General features: G+C 48.0%; 1 protein-coding gene across 50 annotated transcripts in view; it reads right to left on the bottom strand.

Annotated features, from left to right (window-relative positions):
- Positions 1-19,287, bottom strand: part of SIPA1L3 (signal induced proliferation associated 1 like 3) — a 113,530-nt gene that overhangs the window by 70,783 nt on the left and 23,460 nt on the right. For all 50 annotated transcript variants that reach the window (XM_050928368.1, XM_050928358.1, XM_050928382.1 and 47 more), the window contains one exon: positions 11,243-11,340. The gene's annotated coding sequence lies outside the window, so the exon portion shown is untranslated. Of the gene's footprint in view, positions 1-11,242; positions 11,341-19,287 lie in introns of those variants that run through there.

Raw genomic sequence — 19,287 nt, forward strand, 5'->3', positions numbered from 1 at the left:
TCTCCTTTTCCTGCCACATTACCAATAGGGACATTCTCAGGCTTAGAGGCTTGTGCATCTAGGGCCAGCAGTTAATCCGACTGAAGTATGCAGTTCCCGATTCCTGGGCCGAATTCACCCAACATCAGTGGGATGAGCTTGACTCCTGAACTCTTGACTAAGCTGTGACTCCTGCTGAAGAAGAAAGGCCCAGATTTCCTCTGACTAATCTTTTCCCCTCCCATCTCCCTGTTAACATGTCTTCTAGGCACTGAGGTCGCAAGGCGAAGGAAACTCGCAGCATGTCATTTCTCAGTTACTCACAATTCTCTCTGCACCGCATTTCCTCCAGGAAATGAGAAATCATCAGTAAGAGCGAAAGCGCTGGACAGCCCAGATGGTCACAACTAGCTGAGTGATGATGCGGTGTCCCCTAAGTAACATTCCCAAACAATGAGCCTCTGAAGATAACAGAGGTCAGCAGATTCTGCTCAGTTTCCCCACCAGGGAATACACTGAACATCTCTACATTGACTAGTTCTTTGTAACAGCTGTTCTTGGAATAATGCAGCCGGCATATGATCAAGAGTTGCCAAAGAATTATTCATTACCGACTACCTCCGGTGCAGTTCTTAAGGTCACTCATCTATCTTCTACACATCCCTCAAGCCCTCATTCCTATTGTGGGAGGAGAAGCCTTTCCCTTCAATCTCCAGCGCAAAGGAAAACACTGTAGCCAAGATTCCCAAAGCCAGGCGTCCAAGGTCATTTTGGGGCACCATAATCGTCAGTGGAGGCTGAAATCAATGGGCCCCAATGAGTGCCCAACACATTCACAAAAAGCCAAGCCATTTGTTTGTCTAAATGCAGATTTAGGAACCTAAGGGTGGCCTGCCAGCTACAGAGGCGGGTTTTCCAAGGCGCAAATGGCAGTTCAGTGCCGGACTCCCAATGAACATCACTAAGAGATAAGTGTCTGGGTGCACCTTAGAAAGACTTCCCCAAAGTCAAACCTCCCTACTCTACGGGTGGGTATAAAGTGGAGATCCCCACACTTGAAACAACGATGGCAGGCAGCCTAGTGCTGAAATACAAAGCTACATGCACGAGCAGACAAGCACTGGGAGAAACAGGAGTTCACAGATGCTTCTTCAAATGCAAGTTTCAGTCTCTTTCCAGCTAAGCAAACTCAGAGTAGCCACCTGTATGTGCCCTGAGGATTAGCAAGAGCAAAGTCAATAGCTGGCCATTATGAACGATAAGCCAGTTAAAATTGTTTTTTTTTTTTTTTCACATAAAATCATCCCCCCAGAAGCAGGTGGGAAGTTGCAGGTGTCTCCTCCAACAGCTGCATAATCACAAAGCCAGACACAGAATCAGGGAACCAGAGGCTTAGAAGGGACCACAAAGGCCAGCTAGTCTGAAACCTGCCCAGAGGCAGGATTTGTTGTGTCTAAACCCTTCAAGGTAGATGGGTCCAGCCTCCTTTTGAAAACCTCCAGTGACTGTTATCCAAGGAAGGCCAGCAAAGGAGTGTCTCTAGGCAATGGAAGGCAACCAGTATATAAGGAACACACCACACTATGGTGCACAGTGAGGAGCTGGGGTCAGGTCCAACCCTGCCTACGCAGTCGGGGCAGTTCTCTTCCAAACATGAGCTTCCGGGCCAGCTCCGCCCAGCAGGCCCATCTCCAAGAGTGGCCAGTACTGCTGTGCTGGAGGAAGGTGCAGGAAGCCCTGCAATGGGCACTGACCCAGATTAGCCCAGGGAACACACATCTAGAACGGACACCGGCTAGCCACGGCCATGGGCAAAGCCCAGCCTGCTCGCCCTTTACCAGGGAGTAAAAGGGGCTGGGAATCTCCAGCTGGGGGTTGTCATGGGACCCTACACTCAGAGCTCAGATTTCCACATCAGTCACTGGCTCAGAGACATCTGAGGATCCAGAACTCTCCCCTCCTCCTGCATCAGCTGGAAGATGGGAAGGGGCTGTCATAAACAGATAGCTAAGGGTTAATGTGTCTTTCACCTGAAAAAAAGTAACCTGAAGCACCTGACCAGAGGACCAATCAGGAAACCAGACTTTTTCAGATCTGGGTGGAGGGTTTTTTGTGTGTGAGTCCTTTGTTCTTGGGGTCTTCTATCTGACTCTCTCTCGGCTATGAGAAGTGTTTTCTGTTTCCTGCTTTCTAATCTTCTGTTTCCTGTTTTTTTCTTTTGTATTTACATGTCTATAAGTTGCTGGAGTGCTTTGAATTGTATTCTTTTTGAATAAGGCTGTTTATTCAATATTCTTTTAAGCAAATGACCCTGTATTTGTCACCTTAATACAGAGAGACCATTTTTATGTACTTTTTCTTTCTTTTTATATAAAGCTTTCTTTTTAAGACCTGTTGGAGTTTTTTCTTTAGTGGGGGACTTCAGGGAATTGAGTCTGTGCTCACCAGGGAATTGGTGGGAGGAAGAAGCCAGGGGGAAATCTGTGTGTGTTAGATTTACTAGCCTGACTTTGCATTCCCTCTGGGTGAAGAGGGAAGTGCTTGTGTTTCCAGGACTGGAAATAGAGAGGGTGGACTCCCTCTGTTTAGATTCACGGAGTTTGCTTCTGTGTATCTCTCCAGGAACACCTGGAGGGGGGAAGGGAAAAGGTTTATTTCCCTTTGTTGTGAGACTCAAGGGATTTGGGTCTTGGGGTCCCCAGGGAAGGTTTTTGGGGGGACCAGAGTGCCCCAAAACACTCTAATTTTTTGGTGGTGGCAGCTTGACCAGATCCAAGCTGGTAATTAAGCTTGGAGGTTTTCATGCTAACCCCCATATTTTGGACGCTAAGGTCCAAATCTGGGACTAGGTTTATGACAGGGGCACAGGTCTGCTGCAGGATCCCGCTCCCTGCCCACGGACCCCGCTGGAGCCGCAGGACTCTGGCTTCACAAGCAGCTTCAGTGCATGGACCGCTGCTTTCAGAGCTGCTGGCCAGAGAGCTCGTGTTGTGGCTCTTTGATCTTGCTGAGCACCCACATCTCTTGGTCCACGCATGCCCCAGGGCCAGGCAGCACAGGAAATTTGTAGCTGGATTGGAGGCCAGAATAACAAAGCCACCAATGGTGTCGTCAACAGATACTTCAAGCCTTTGAAGAGGCGGAGAAAGGTACAAGCGTGCCAAGGCAGTAATTGTTCCCCATTACTACCCACTTTCCAAGTCAGGGCAGAGCAGCATCACTGGACACAGCAAGACAAGGGCTAACCTGGTCACAGAGGGCCATGGCTCCCGGCTGGCCACTGCCCAGCGAGCTGCTCTCCCAGGGGGAGGGGGCAGGTTTTACTCCTATCACTGCTGTGCGATTTCTGGGGCCTGGTCTACACTACGCGTTTATACTGAATTTAGCAGTGTTAAATCGATTTTATGCTGCACCCGTCCATACAACAATGCCCTTTATATCGATATAAAGGGCTCTTAAAACCAATTTCTGTACTCATCCCCGACGAGGGGAGTAGCACTGAAATCAGTATTGCCATGTCGGATTAGGGTTAGTGTGGCTGCAATTCGACGGTATTGGCCTCCGGGAGCTATCCCACAGTGCACCATTGTGACCGCTCTGGAAAGCCATCTGAACCGGATGCACTGGTCAGGTAGGCAGGAAAAGCCCCGCGAACTTTTGAATTTCATTTCCTGTTTGGCCAGCGTGGAGAGCTCACCAGCACAGGTGACCACGCAGAGCTCACCAGCACAGGTAACAATGCAGTCTCCTGAGAATCGAAAGAGCTCCAGCATGGACCGCACGGGAGGTACTGGATCTGATCGCTGTATGGGGAGAAGATTCCGTGCTAACAGAACTCCGTTCCAAAAGACGAAATGAAAAAACATTTGAAAAAATTTCCAAGGCCATGATGCAGACAGGCCACACCAGGGACTCAGTGCAGTGCAGAGTGAAAGTTAAGGAGCTCAGACAAGCCTACCAGAAAACCAAAGAACAAATGGAAAGTCCAGGGCAGGGCCGAAAACATGCCGCTTCTATGCTGAGCTGCATGCAGTTCTAGGGGGGTCCGCCACCACTACCCCACCCCTGTCCGTGGATTCCGAGGTGGGGGTGGCAATTGCAGCCATGGCTGAGGATTCTGCGGACGGGGAAGATGAGAAGGAAGAGGAGGACGAGCTTGCAGAGAGCACACAGCACTCCGTTCTCCCTAATGGCCAGGAGCTTTTTCTCACCCTGACGGAATTACCCTCCCAGCCCTCCGGAGCAACTATCCCAGACAGAAGCCATGGAAGGACCTCTGGTGAGTGTACCTTGTAAATATAAGACATGGTTTAAAAGCAAGCGTTTTTTAATGATTAATTTGCCCTGAGGACTTGGGATGCATTCGCGGTCAGTACAGTTACTGGAAAAGTCTGTTAACGTGTCTCGGGATGGAACGGAAATCCTCTAGGGACATCTCCATGAAGCTCTCCTGGAGGTACTCCAAAAGCCTTTGGAGAAGGTTTCTGGGCAGCGCCACTTTATTCTGTCCTCCATGGTAGGACACTTGACCACGCTACACATGTAGCAAGTAATCTGGTATCATTGCATGACAAAGCCTAGCTGCGTATGGTCCCGGTGATTGTTGGCATTCAAGCAACATCAGTTCTTTATCTTGCTGTGTTATCCTCAGGAGAGTGATATCGTTCATGGTAACCTGATTGAAATTCAGGAATTTAAGTAAGGGAACAGAGCTGGCCATTCCTACTGGGCTGTTTGCTTGTGGCTTAAAAGAAATCCTTCCCTGCAGATAGCCAAGCAGGGGGAAGGGGGGTGGGGGGGCACGACTGGCGCTGAGCTTTTCCGCGTTTGGCTAGCAGGGATCTTTCCTGCTACCAGCCACACGGTTGGGGTTGGGGGGGGGAAAGGGGGAAAAGGGAGGCGTTTAGCAGTGATCTTCCATGATACCAGCCACGGGGTGGTTTCTGCTGCTGCACATTAACAGGAAAGCAGCAGCACTCAACGGGCTTTGCTTGCTATTTAGGAAAGGAGGGCGCTGGATAGATGAAGGCTGCAGAAGACGAAAGACAATGGCTTACCATGGCCGCATGCAAGCCGAATTCTGCTGCCTGGACCTGCGTCTGTGATCTGTAACACCAAAGCCACAGGCACTCAATATTAAGATGCAAAATGCGACCTTGCAGTGAAAACACATGTGCTATGTAAGGTGAATAGTGTAGTTCACCGTGAAAGAGTATGACCATTGTTCTCTAAAATGTATCTTTTAAAATACTTCTCTCCCTTTTTTCCCTCCCTCATGCAGCTGCCAATTTTTCAAGCCTCCCTACTCCGTTCCGAAGGCTCTCTCAGGTAAGGCGTCAGAAAAAAACGATGCAAGAAGAAATGTTTTCGGAAATCATGGAAGCGACCAGCAATGAAAGAGCTCATCTGAATGAGTGGAAGGACGTGGTAGCAAAGTACAGGAAAGATGCCAGTGACCGTGAGGACAGGAGGGACCAACGTGAGGACAGGAGAGATGCTCGAGATGAGAGGAGAGATGCTTGAGATGAGGTGGCGGCAGGAAGATCAGCAGTGGCAGGATGCAATGCTGGGGCTGCTGCGTGATCAAACTGACATGCTCCGGCATCTGGTGGAGCTTCAGGAACAGCAGCAGGATCACAGAGTGCCGCTGCGGCCCCTGTGTAACCACCCTCCCCCCTCACCATGTTCCATAGCCTCCTCACCCGCCAGACAAGTAAGAACTCGTGGGGGGAGGCTCCGTGCACCTGCCCACTCCACCCCAGTGGACAGCCCAACCAAAAGGCTGGCATTACTTGGAAATTTTTTTAGTGGCCTTTTCCTTCCATACTATCCTCCTCCCAAACCACACCCAGGCTACCTTGTCAGTTCTCTCCCTCTTTTTATAATTAAGTAATAAAGAATACATGACTTAAACGAGAGTGACTTTATTTCCTTAGAAAGCAAGCTGTGATCAAAAGGGGGGGGCGGGTGGCTTCTAGGGAATGAGTCAATCGGGGGGGGTTCATCAAGGAGAAACAAACACAACAGTCACACTGTACCCTGGCCAGTGATTAAACTGGTTTTCAAAGCTTCTCTAATGCTCACCATTTCCTGGTGTGCTCTTCTAATCGCCCTGGTGTCTGGCTGTGCGTAACCAGCGGCCAGGTGATTTGCCTCAGCCTCCCACCCTGCCATAAAGTTCTCCCCCTTACTCTCACAGAGATTGTGGAGCACACAGCAAGCAGCAACAACAATGGGAACATTGGTTTGGCTGAGGTCTGAGTGAGTCAGTAATGTGCGCCAGCGCGCCTTTAAACAGCCAAATGCACATTCTACCAACATTCTGCACTTGCTCAGCCTGTAGCTGAACAGCTCCTGACCACTGTCCAGGCTGCCTGTGTATGGCTTCATGAGCCATGGCATCAAGGGGTAGGCTGGGTCCCCTAGGATAACTACAGGCATTTCAACATCCCCAACTGTTATTTTCTGGTCTGGGAAGTAATTCCCTTGCTGCAGCCGTTTAAACAGAGCAGTGTTCCTGAAGATGCGAGCGTCATGAACCCTTCCCGGCCATCCCACATGGATGTTGGTGAAACGTCCCTTGTGATCCACCAGTGCTTGCAGCACCACTGAAAAGTACCCCTTGCGGTTTATGTACTGGGAGCCCTGGTGCTCCGGTGCCAAGATAGGGATATGGGTTCCATCTATGGCCCCCCTACAGTTAGGGAATCCCATTGCAGCAAAGCCATCCACTATGACCTGGACGTTTCCCAGAGTCACTACTTTTTGTAGCAGCAGCTTAATGATTGCTTTGGCTACTTGCATCACAGCAGCCCCCACAGTAGATTTGCCCACTCCAAATTGATTCCCGACTGACCGGTAGCTGTCTGGCGTTGCAAGCTTCCAGAGGGCTATTGCCACTCACTTCTCAACTGTGAGGGCTGCTCTCATCTTGGTATTCTGGCGCTTCAGAGCAGGGGAAAGCAAGGCACAAAGTTCCATGAAAGTGCCCTTATGCATGCAAAAGTTTCCACTGGGAATCGTCCCACACCTGCAACACTATGCGATCTCACTAGTCTGTGCTTGTTTCCTGGTCCCAAAATCGGCGTTCAATGGCTAGAACCTGCCCCGTTACCAGCAGGATCTCCTAAGCGCAGGGGCCCGCAGTTTGACAGAATTCTGTGTCCATGTCCTCATCACTCTCGTCGCCGCTCTGCCGTAGCCGCTGCCTCCTCGCCTGGCTTTGCAGGTCCCGGTTCAGCATTGACTGCATGACTGCACAAGAACGCACAAGGTGTTTAAAACATCCATGATTGCTGTCTTGAGCTCAGCAGGGTCCATGCTTGCCGTGGAATGGCATCTGCACAGTTCACCCAGGAAAAAAGGCGCGAAATGGTTGGCTGCTGTTGCTTTCACGGAAGGAGGGGTGAGGCTGTACCTAGAAGCACGAGCGGCAATTTTTTTTGCCCCATCAGGCACTGGGATCTCAACCCAGCATTCCAATGGGTGGAGGAGAATGCAGGGACTATGGGATAGCTACCCACAGTGCAACGCTCAGGAAATCGATGCTAGCCTCAGTATGTGGACACACACCACCGAATTAATGTGCTTACTGTGGCCGCGTGCACTCGACTTTATACAATCTGTTTTAAAAAACTGGTTTCTGTAAAAATCGGAATAATCCCGTAGTGTAGACATACCCTAAGGGACTATCTCCCTGCAGCCCCCAGGACGGGCTCCGATTCCTGACCGTGGACCTCTGAGTGCCACGGCCATACAAGCAAACAGCCACTCCGCTGCATTGCCGGGGCTGCAGTTCCATTCCTAAAAGTGGGCCGAGACCTCCTCTTGTGCCAGTTCAGAGGCCCCAATCCTACCAGCAGGGTATGCAGGTCCTTGAGTACCAAAGACAAACCCATCAGTGCATTTAAACCTGGCCCCCCAGGACCAATCAGAGCCTCACCCAAACTAAGAAATGCTCTTCACTCAGACATAAGCCACTGGGGGTAGTAATTCTGTCCATTGCAGGAATCCCTGGGTGCATTTCCATGTCCTGGCCTGTGCTATCCAGGAGCTAGGCTAAATGGTCAGAGCGGTCCCTTCTGCCCTTAAAACTTATGAGGTGGGTGCCTAACTCCTTTGGAAAATTCCAGCTAAGCAGCATAAAGGAGGGAGGCTGGGGATAAGACAGAGACAACCCCGGCAACGAGCTCTCTCCGAGGTGCTATGCCACTGCCCAGGGGAATAAGGCTACGATTCTGTAATACATTTACCTGCACACAAAGCATCCTGGGAGCAAATCTGTAAAATCCCATCAGCACCCAGGCAACAGGCCTCTGATTCAGCTGCTTGGTTTGTTGCAGGGCATGTTACCGGGAGGTTCATAACATTTTCTCTCCCTCCTCCATTTTAGAGTCTCTGATCCATTCGTTTGTCTCCAGACCAGCCTACCTACCTAAAAGACCAAGCCAAACCCACTGTGGCTTTGGAGGCTGATTCAGAAGAGCAGCTGCTGCAGCTCCCTGCTCCAGTTCACATGGTCGAGAAACCCTTGCCAAAATGTTTTTTTTAAACAGTCAAGGCGAGAGATGGAAAGAGCAGTTTCCTTTAGTCAGGAGAGGCAGAGCTCCTTACACAGCTGCTGAAGTCTGTAGATTAACTGCCCGGTCCAGGAAATTATAGCGATAATGCTGGATTAAAACAGTGCTAAGGAAATGGGCAGACAAGGCGAGTGCAGTGAAATGGGAGCCGATATCTGATTCCTGGTACTGGTCACTCAGCTCAGCTCTCTCAGAACTACCAGGGACCAGCCATTAAACCCTGTAAAAGGGGAGAAATTGGCATGCAAACCCTTCCAAGCCCCAGTAGCATCAAACCTCAGCATCTGCAAACTCTGTGTACATACAGTGTCTATCACAATGGGGCTCTGCTCCCAGCTCTAGCCTCTGGATGTTACTGTAATACAAATATTAAATTATGGTTATACTAAGGTTAGGGGGAAAAGAGAATGTCCTTTGATTAACCCAACAAACCCGCCTGCTTTGTGCAATATACGTCTCCTGATTTCACAGAGAACACTAACACAGCCCAACACTATCACTTAATGTTCTCTTTCCCCTTGGGAAAGTCACTGAGTCTGTGTGCTCGCCACCCCTCTGCGAAATGGTGACAGTAACCCTTCGTCTGGCTTGCCTGTTTCGATTGTATGTTCTTCAAGCAGGCGCTGTCTGTTCAGTGCCTTGCATAATGGGGCTCCAGCCTGGGTTGGGGCCTCCAGTGCTACTGTAATACAAATAATACATGTGACTCACTAAAAAGGGCATTGAGAGGAAAGACTTTGGTCCCACTCAGTAATGCCACATTCGACTGACTTTCCGCTAGTCACACCTGCACTACAAAATTCATACACAAACAGCCCAACAGCCTGGAGTGCAACTGAGCCAGAATTCAGAGCTGGGCCTGAAATGTAGCCCAATGTGTGTAGAGACTGCTGCACAAACAGTACAGATCATTTGCCACTGGACAAAATCCTCCCAGGGAAAGGGACAAGGCAGAGTTTGGCTTAAACCGGAAGAGCTGGAAAACGAACACATTTGAAATGCAAGCGGTAACCCCTTTGCTGAACTGTATGCAGCTTAACACATAAGGTAAAGAAAGCAACTTACAACAAGGACAAAACTGAAACAAGGCAGATGCCTGTAGCAACATGGCTGGCTCCTGCCAGCTAAAATTCAAAACACCTACTTTGCTACCCGTTGTGAAAGGTCAGTGAACATGTTCCGTGCAGGTCTGATTCCCAAGCCATCCCCTTGCGCTCCCTCGTGGGCAGCGCTGTGCGGGAGCCAGGACGGTCAGGAATGGCGTTCCCTCACAATTCCCACATTGTGAGCCAAAAGCACAATGCTGGGCTACCGCTGAAAACAGCCAGACAATACACACAGAAGAGCCCCGTTTGTCACTGACCAGTGGGGCGCTTCTGAACGCAGCAAAACAAGGGCACCAGTCAACTCAATGAGCAAAACCAAATCAAAACCAAATTAAAAGCTCACAGAGAAACATTACCAATTAGACACAAAGGCAAGGCTGCTGCCTGGAGACAGCATGCTTGGCACGCTGCATCTCTGTCGGGCCTGGAGTGCAGATGTTCTGGTGCTGAGTTCTCAGCTCTTCACGTGTGGATTTCAGGGTAGAATACTTAGCTATAACTAAAACCTACGCTCGCTGGGATTTTAACCGCATTGGTTAATGTCACTTTTCTGTCTACCACAGAATGCTCCTGCAGTGCTGCTGCACAACCACTGACATCAGCTGGAGATGCGGGATACACACCACTTCTGAAAAAATTCAAAGCCAAGATGTCCAGTTGGGGACCCAAAAAAATCACAGGCCCCTGAAAATATGGGTCCAAGTAGCTGGCCCAAGTTCCTGAATTGGGTCAGCAAGATCGCAGCAATGGAAGCCAGGAGCTTTTCGCTCTCTGGTCTATGCTGCCTCCTTAGACTGGGAGCCAAGTATAAGCACGCTGAATTTATTATAACCATCTTTTAACATCTTCCAATTTTACTCCTGTTTCTTTGAACAGCAGTTAAAACTCCAGAGGGAAATATTAACTCGTACTGGGCTATGAACAACCTGTCGATCATTAACGAAGTTAGTTAAAAATGATCACAGTAGCTTCATGTTTAAATATTTTGGTATGAAGCTTTACATTTCTCCTCATTATAAGACAGACTCATTTGTATTAACCCCCTAAAACCTTAGGCTGCAAGCCCAACAAAACATCTCCCCTCAACAGAGCCAGAGCAGCAGGGGCTGGAATCCCTCAGGTGTTTCAGGGAAGAGAGGGGCCCACACCCATAGTTCAGGCTAGGAGACCACGGAAGCATTACATAAACTTGCTCAAAACTTAAGATACAACAGTCACCTCAACTATGTTACATGATAATCCTCCATAATTAGGCCTTTCACTACATGCAGCTGAAAGGACCTGCATCTTCTTTAGTCTCATGTGATGCAGAAGGGTGGAGATTTTACCTCTGCAGATACACCTCTACCCTGATATAACGCTGCCCTCGGGAGCCAAATAATCTTACCACGTTCTAGGTGAAACCACGTTATATCGAACTTGCTTTGATCTGCCAGAGTGTGCAGCCCCGCCCCCCAGAGCGCTGCGTTACCGCATTATATCCGAATTCGAGTTCAGTTGGGTCGCATTATAGCGGGGCAAGGGTGTACTAAAGTTTATGCCATAATGCTGACAGAAAGGGCCTTAGCAGGTACATACAGTATATGGCTTGCTGTAGCATGTCGTTCCCACCGGCCTCAGGAGCGTGATCTCTGAAACTCAGGCTATCTGAGGAGAAGATGAGCTGCGGCAAGCTTCTGAAAGAGAAAGAGAAAGATGGAATGTGTGTAAATTAGAGGCTAAAAGACTTAGGACCTGATCTTGCACAACGCTCTGACCCCCTTCAGAGCACTGGGCTGTGAACGCCTACCCTGGAGCTACTATCTGAAGTAGCCTCATTGTTTGTAAACTGCATAAGCAAGTTACCCAAGGAAGCAGATCATGGGCTTCGTTCCCTACGGCCTTACTGCTAACAGGAGAACTCCAAACTTCATGACAAGCACAGACATCCACAAATATATTGGTTAGTCTTTAACGTGCCATCGGACTCCTCGTTGTTTTTGTGGATACAAACTAACACGGCCACCCCTCTGATACACAGAGCTATCACTTTGCTCTCTGCTGGTCACCGCCAGCCCGTCATTCTGAGCCATTCAAGTTTCCACGTTGCAACGCGAGTGACCCAGCATCCCCCTGGAGCGCAGGTGCTAGGACGTAGGGCATGTAGGCCCAGCCAACTCAAACAGCCGCCGAGGCTGTGTACACAAGGATGGCGTGTGCAGGAACCTGACTGAAAGGAATGTGCACTGCAGTTTGTAGCTAATCCTTTCAGCAAGGAGCTTCTGAACACCCTCACCCCCTGTGCCAGACACCCAGCGAAGACCTGCTTTCAGTGGAAAGAAATAAGACAAATGGCATTGTAAAGAGAGGCGTTAAAGTGAGCTAATTTTGCTGTTTTAGAGAATTGACAAGGATTCCCATCAGAGGTAGTAAAGCTACTTCAAGGCAATGTACTTAAACACAGCCTGAAATGTATTACCCTCAGGGTGAGGCCTGAAGATCTGTTAATGATTATGTATAAACAGGTCCAATTCTCAACTTTAACTCCTCATAATTACTGACTCCCACACCTAGGAGGAAAGGTTAGTGCTAATAAGATGATAAACACACACTCCTGTATATACAGCTACAAGATCAGCTGGAATCGACTAACTCTGTGGCCGAACCCCCTGAACTGCAAACAGCAGCATTCCTGGAAATAAGAACTGCAACTGCTTCCTACGTTTACATGTCTTAGGAGCACAGTATCATTTTTACATATGCCATATTTTAACCCTTTTAAGTTTAAAACTGACTTGTCATCTGGAAAAGTGATGTTTCTAGAAGGGATACTAATTTAAGAACTACATCACGTATCAACCCAGAAGCATCTTAGGGAATAAAACCATGCAGAGATTTATAATGCCAGGTACCTTTTCGAATAAATATTCAAGACCAGAAAGAGAAGACTTTAATCTTATTGCACCTTTAACTCAGTCACAGTTGCCACCAAAGGCTCCCTAACCACAATCTGGATTGTGAAACAAACTTATTTAAAGGCTATATTTCTTCTGAAAAGGCATCTGAATGTTAAAGCAACGCTGGCGCAAGCATGTGAAATGCACAGTCAGTCAATTTCAGACACTGAATTGTTTCGTTCTTTCTGAGAATGCTCATTTAGATTGTCAGAATAGTGTATCCTGTGAAAACCTTTCAGAGAGCCAGGAGTCAGGAATTCTGTCTTGAATAGAAATGAAACCAAACCATTCTATTTACCCAGATTTCATGCTTCAAATGAAACGAATGGTGGGGGGATACTGTGGGAACCTCACCAGCCTGGTGTTCCAACACAGTTTAGTTTCCATCATGTATACAAAAAACTTGTTAGTCAAAAAATCAATAACTTACAAGAATAACTGCTGCAAAGGGACAAAGGAACAGAAGAGAACTAACCCAGCAAAGAGGGGAAAGCCCGACCCGTCTCTCTGTACTGAACCTGGAACATCGAGTGATATTCTGCAGGGCACTCGACCAGCCAGCAGAACAGCAGCAGATGAAACCTAGCATTGGCAACATCTTTATTTCAAAACCGCTCTATTAGATAAGTGCATCCCTTCGATCAAACCTAAAATTCATCAGAACATTTGTTTCTTTTCTTCACCTCCAAACTTTTATTGTGCCTTATGCTACCAGAACGACAGACATTGACTGATAAATAGCAAATGTCTCACCACATAAGTGAAGGAAAAAATGCAATCAAAATATTGTCTCGTTACAGACAGAAAAAGGTGACCACTTGTTTCACCCGAGAGCCATTAGATAGACTAGGTGAGTTCCCGCACCACCAAATCTTCTCCTAGACCTACTTTCTAGAGATCTTTCTGCACATACTCGAGAGTAGAGCCCTGCAAGGGACTGTTCTTTAATCCTGCTCCTGGTATTATGGCAGCAGGCCCCGCAGGACCCACATAGACATGACCTGTGGACACAGAGCAACTGTTCACCGTGACCAGTGGCATCCATCGGAGAGGAACAAATTAAGTAAAGCAACTCTACCAGCCCTGTGAGATGTTGCAGGCAAGTCCAGTGCACTTCCTGGTTGGCCCTGTCAAAGGGCGTTTGGGTAAAAACAAGATCTTAACTTAAGATCTTTTCTTCCATAGCCTTCCCATGTGAACTTGGGAAAGCCTCTTCAGCTCTGTGCCTCTGTGTAAAACGGAAACAGCCCTGTCCGAGCTCCCTCTCCAGTGTCAAGACCCTACGTTGGGATGCTCTCTCTGTCAGATTATTAATACATATTGTACAAAGTATGTTTAAGTAGTGTTACAACTGTGACAAAGCAAACAAAACCAAATAGATAATAAAGGCTGGAATGCTGGCCATGCCCTGTGCAGTGTTTGCCTATTTGTCAAGTTGAAGACACACAGTAGATTAATGTTCTGCCTAATTGTAATGGTCTCTTATTACTTTAGAAAACCAGGAAGTTGTTCTACTAGAGCTAACAGAAGTGCTAAACTTGTCAAAAATATCTACTGTTAAAAGTCTATGATGAAACGCACAAGTTTGCTGCCTTTTTGTTCTAAGCCTATAATACAGCGGCAAGATTAACTTGGAAACCATTTAATGTAGCATATTACCTGAATTGACCATGTTTAACTCAAATTTCATTCCCTGTTTATTCAGAGCCAAGATTCTTGTTTTATCACTTACGAGTTGCGACTCAGTAGCCTGGGGAACAATTAATTTGGTTACCAAGAGATACATGCAAAGTATCACAGCTTCCCTTCGATTTGATTTTCAAGAGAGCTCCCGATACTTTTTAAAATATCTTCTTGCAGAGCAGCATGGTATTTCTCAAGCCTTCTCTTCCAAGCTCTACGTTACAGGTCACACACCTCTTCCCTGAGTGCATATTCAGGAAACAAAACATTTATATCCCAAAATAAATTATCAGGTGAAAACCGAAAGCTGGCTTCTGAAAGACATCCCTTGAATCAACAGGGCAAGCTCACCAGCCTGTCTCTGGAAAGACCCTTTTTCCTACAAAAATAGTTGTTTGTCCACCTACCGCAACGAGATCACCAAGGACAGGTGTTCCTTTCAGCACCAAGCCTCAGATTCTATTGCGGGCAAACTCCAACCTGGAGGTGGGTGTGTACCTCCCTACATGTGTAAATAAAGCCACACACACACACACCCCTCCCATCACAATTCCACCTTTAGAAAACAAGAGCATGTCTAAGATGCTGCTACACAGAAGGTAATTACAGCTGTAGTTGGAATACAGTAGAACCTCTTTATCACTAAAGACAACTATCCCACTACCAGAGAGAGCTTTATTATGACGCGCACACAAGGTGGTTAGAGGCCTGTATCCTTAGTAAAACATGAAGTGGCCATTAAGGGGCTTAGAACACATGAGGGAAACAGCACACAGACCCAAACAACCAACTTGCCCTTGTGCTGCCTATTTTAACTCTCCATTTCTCCCAATCCCCAGATCCTCCCCACGGTTTAACGCTGCTAAATTTGATATAAACTCGTAGTGTGGACCAGGCCAAGCTCACCTACACTCGGTCCCTCACAAGGTAAACAGGGAACCTCCAGCCGAACATGTTAATATTTCTAACGTGTCCCTCTCTCCACCCCCATCATCCTAACCCGCACCAAAACTCACTATCCGCCTGGCTGCATCACGACTGATGAGATGGAAGGAGCCTTTTCAAGCAGTCCTGTCAACTCTTCTGTCTTGGCTTCAAGAGAACTCAGGAGTGTGGCTTGGCAAGGACACCACTCCCGGCCTCATTCCCAGCCAGATGACTTTATTACAAGCAAGAACACTCCCTACACGTTTAATGAACAGCGGCAGAAAAACCCAGAGCAGCTTTAAACACTCTCCCACAGACACTCCTAGGTAAACTGGAGCAAGCATAAAAGATTTACAGCAGCATTAATTATTTATTTGGTAGTGAAACATTCGTACGTGTGCTGGAGAAGCCGGAAAAGCCTCTCGGGAATTCGGCGGGTATCTGAATAGCGGCCTCACCATGACGTGTCCATGTGAAACAACAGCATCTATGCTCCCCGCCTGTAGGTGTATGCACAACAGGCCAAATTCTGCAGTTAATGGGACAGGCAGAGGGATTCAAGTCAGTGCAGAAATTAGTGCAGAACCAGCAACCTCATTGTCCCACGCCAGACAGTAAGCCACAGCATACCTAACGAAGTCTTGTCCAGTACTGGTTTTTCTAAATATCCATTAGAGGCAGTGTAATCCAGTAGATAGGATACTGGGTTTCTGTTTCCAGCTCTGCCACTGGCTTGCTGTGTGACCTTGGGCAAGTCACATCATTGCTCTGTGTCTCAGTTTCCCTTCCCCACTCTTCCATCTGGTCTAGCACTCATGAAAGCACTTTTGGGCAGGGTCTCTATGAATATGTGCAGAGCCTAGCACAAAGGAGTCCCAATCCTGGTTGGAGGGCCAGGTGCTACTTTAACAAACTATTAACAACAGATTCCTTAGCAAAGCAGGTACTTACAAAGATGTTTCTGCCAGGAGCCATGTACTTAGCCAATGTGAAATCCATTTCATAAGCTTCTGAAATTGTTCAAAGTCATCAGCTGGAGGAGGTGGGGGTGGCATCATAGCCTCATCCAGTGAGGACAAGGAGATGAGGTTTTGCGGTGTCACCCCCTTGTTAGCGCTCACCTTATGCTCCTCAAAAAAAAAAAAAAAAAAAGACTCCTCCTGAGGTTGAGCAGGGAGGAGGAAGGAGTCTGTCTCGCATGATAGTCCCTGGGTCCTGGTATGGTTGCTGAGAGGGGCCCTAAGGTAGAGGAGCGGGCACCCAGTGCTAGAATCTCTGGCCTTAACAGCCTCTCTCTCGGTGAAGGTGTCAGGAGAGATGTCTCTAGGCTGGGAAGCAGCAAATTCCAACACAGATAGTTGGGAATCTGAGAAGGTATCCACAGCACTGTCTCAAGGCAGGAGCAGAGTGCGGAGGTGATGCCATTTGTCTGTCTCACCCTGAAGGTCCTGGAGAAGTAGGGGTACCAGGGAAGGTCTCGGTGACCAAGTGGATCTCAGTACTGGCAGTTGTTCATTACAGTAACAATGGACCCTCTGGAGCACCTGAGACAAAGAAATCTTCAGAGAATCTAAATTCCTGCAGAACCAGATCGATCTCCACCCAAACTCGACAAACCTCCGCAAGAGGACCACGTCCATGGTACGGACTTCTTCAGCACAGCTTGTTTAGAGTCTCTGCTGGTGTGATCATGCTTAGACTTCTTCAGTTCCAAAGCATGCTTGGTACCATGATTCTTCAAGGAGGTTAGTCTTCTACAAAGAGCTTCAAGGAAGACTGGGGCCTCAGCGGTACCCTTTCAGGAACATGAAGGCTCCAAAATAATCAGTTTCTCTGGTGACTGAGGCTTTTCTGAAGCAGATTTTCTCTGAGAAGATCCAGAACTCCTCTGTGTGGAAGCCCTGCTGGTATCTTCCATGTTTTTATCCCACAAGATCTAAGCAAGCAGGGTACAGAGGCGGATGGGCCAGTATGTTCACTTGGAGACTGATGAGGGGGGTATATGGGCCTGGATCTGAGGCTGGCTGAAGGGAGCACTCCACCATGAGGAGCCAGGTTTAATCAGTATATTCTCTAGATCTGCTTTTGAAGGATGAGCAGGCCTTGCACTGCGATGGTACATGCGTGTCTCCCAGACAGCAGATACACTGGGAATGCCCGTCGCTGCCCAGGAGAGACTCCCCACAGGCGAGGCACCACTTGAATTGAAGGGATCCCAGCACACCACGGAGACAACAATCCCTGAGTGAGAACCCCTCAAACAGGGGGAAGGAAGGAGAGTAATGGGAAAAATTACCCTTACACTAGAGGGGAGGACTTATAAAAACTGTAAACTAAAGGAAAAAACTGAAGTCAAATGAAGGAGCCCTCCAGGCGAGAAGCGAAGTTTGAAGTGGGCACACTACCAGATGTTCCATCGCAGGCTGAGAAGGCACTGCAGCAGTTTGCTCGTACAGCACTCTAAATCCTGGGCCTGGAGAACAAAGAGCTCTAGGGCCGATCGGGCACCACTCCTGGAAATCTGCCATGCTGGTGCACGTACACCTGACATGGAGCACCCACAGGGATGCTATTCGAAGCAGCAGCAAACTTTGGAGTTGATTTTAACCCACAAAGGACAGCTATAAAATAAAGCTGCCCACTGCTTGTCCATTTCAAATAGCCTCAAAATGCAGCTCAGAAAACTCCCCAGATCCCCTCAACCACACTTGAATTTTCATGTTTCTGCCAAGAGGAGCCTGAAGCAACTTTGCAGTCAGTATCGGCTCTCCCAGCCTATAGTCCCGGAGCAAGGAAATCCTAGTGTGTGCTGCTGGGGAAGGAGATTCGTGTTAATCACACACTGAACAAAGCAAGCTCAGATGTGAGGTGGCATTAAAAAACAAGTGAGTATTTAGCTGTTGCTGCCTTTAGGCCGACACTGATGGAGCTGGTGGAACGATGGCTGGAGGCTCACTGGGCATAGGTAGCGCTGTGGTCAGTTTCCCCGCCTCTCTGGAAGGATGTTGGGAAGAGTGCTGCAAGGGATCAAGGAAGGACTGGGGTAGAGCAAAAGGAGAGGGGGAAACAGCTCTGGAGTTTTAGCAAAGCAACGGATGATTTGATGACACAGTAGCCATGCTGGCTCCCACTGGCTTGGGACTTCTCTACCCACACAGCTGCATTGGTTCACAGGTTACTCTGGTGCAGGAGGCTGAGTAGACAAACTGATTTCAGTTTAAACCAGGCTTAGTTTGGTTTAGCTGAAATCAATTCAGAATAAAGTTAGACTAAACCAAAATAAGCCGCTCTTAACTGAAATCAGAGTGTCCAGACGGGGCTTTGCACAGGTGTAGGTTTGCGTAGACACAAGATGCTGGGCGCTAACCTACTAATAGCAACTCTTTAGAAGCCAGTGGGCCTACTTCTCCCTTGCCTTGCACCTCGATGCAAAGTGTGGCATTCCAACGTAACACCTTATTACTCCTACTCCGTGCTGGACAAATGGCAGCAGAGTCAGGCCCGCTGTTTACCGAGGACATTTGATTGGGCCACAGGCATTTTTTACAATTAGATGTTAACAAGGCTTGTCTGCTCGAGGGTTGTTCTGCGCAGCTATAGCTAGGCTGGTGCATTTAGATGCGCTGCATCGGTGTAAAAAATGATTTGTGTTGGTGCTGCTTGCACCCCCTGCAGTGATGTTTGGACAAGCACACAAAGAAAGATGCATAACCACTCTCCTGGCCCACCCCTGCATTTTAACCTACACCTCTTTAACACTCTGATCACCCCCTGAAATACATTAACCTATTAGAACCACCATATGAGTTTGCACATTGCATTAACACAAGGGGCACAAAAAGAAAGTGGAGTTTTCATTTCATGTAAAACGCGCAATGGAGGGTGTTTTCCCTTAGGTCTGTGGAAAGCTTGATTCAATCGTTTTAAATAGCTCAAAATGAAACTAAGACGTAGAGAGTCATTGTGATTACAAATCCCACTCAGCGCAGAACCAGCCTGCTCTAGGAAGCTCTGAAAGACCTCAGACTTCAAAAGCTACCAGATTAGTTCTCCCAGAACTTAAGATCTCCTCAGTGA

The sequence above is a fragment of the Gopherus flavomarginatus genome, chromosome 18 (assembly GCF_025201925.1).
Source record: "Gopherus flavomarginatus isolate rGopFla2 chromosome 18, rGopFla2.mat.asm, whole genome shotgun sequence".
Classification (NCBI taxonomy): Eukaryota; Metazoa; Chordata; order Testudines; family Testudinidae; genus Gopherus; species Gopherus flavomarginatus.